Source organism: Aphanomyces invadans (genome assembly GCF_000520115.1).
Source record: "Aphanomyces invadans strain NJM9701 unplaced genomic scaffold supercont1.5, whole genome shotgun sequence".
In the NCBI taxonomy this organism is placed as follows: domain Eukaryota; phylum Oomycota; class Saprolegniomycetes; order Saprolegniales; family Verrucalvaceae; genus Aphanomyces; species Aphanomyces invadans.
Window position 1 is genome coordinate 1,067,292 of NW_008580150.1, and position 912 is coordinate 1,068,203.

Sequence of the window (912 nt, forward strand, 5' to 3'; positions counted from 1 at the left end):
GGACTCGAGGAATCGTGCTTTGCACGCAAATCTGCCTTGACCAGCCTCGGCAGCGATTCGCCGTCGGATGAGTTGTGTGTGTAAAAGCTCTGTAGGCTCTTTGATTTTAGCCTCGTCCCAACACGGTCACGCTGTTCCCTCTAGTAAATCCACCGTAAGCATCTACACAGCCACTGGGGGGTTTCAAAATCATGTAGTACGCCTCTGTCTGGGATAAAATTTGACCCAAACCGAATTCTTCAGAAATAGCCATGTCACCTTATTCAAACAAATTGCTCCACTCGCCGTGATGTTGCGTACCGACCAATTCGTACCATACTTAGTTTCATATTATATGGACACAGCTCTGTATGACAAATACTATGACAAAATACAGTGAGCGACGGAAAAATGTCCCCAGTGGTACTAGTGACAAATCTTGAAATTTGTATGTGGAATAAAATAACCCTCAATGAGCATAAAGTTCGCACACTGCAATCTTCTGCGTTAAGGTCATGCGCACTCGGTCAGGCGTGACCACCATGTTGGCTCACCACGTGGAATGTGCGGTAATGAGGAGTGTGTTTGAATTTCGCGCTTCAAAGTTTGAAAAGTTGCTGAAGGCACTACGCCAAGAGGCAAAACTCTATGAGCTGATAGTGTATAGTATCTCCTGAGGTATTTGTTTTGGGAGCGTGCACTAATGGGAGACCTCCCTGTATACTACTAATACGTGTTTTCAACAGGCATGAGTGGTTTTGGAAGACAATATATTGTGAACGTCAGTGAACAATAGTCTATTGTGTCCTCGCGTTACGTAATCCATAGGATACCACAACGGGCGTGCTGAGGCTTCAATGCACACTGACTACTGTATTGCATATTTCGTTTTAGGTGGTTAAATCCTTTTAGGTTATTATACTGTGTACTTCA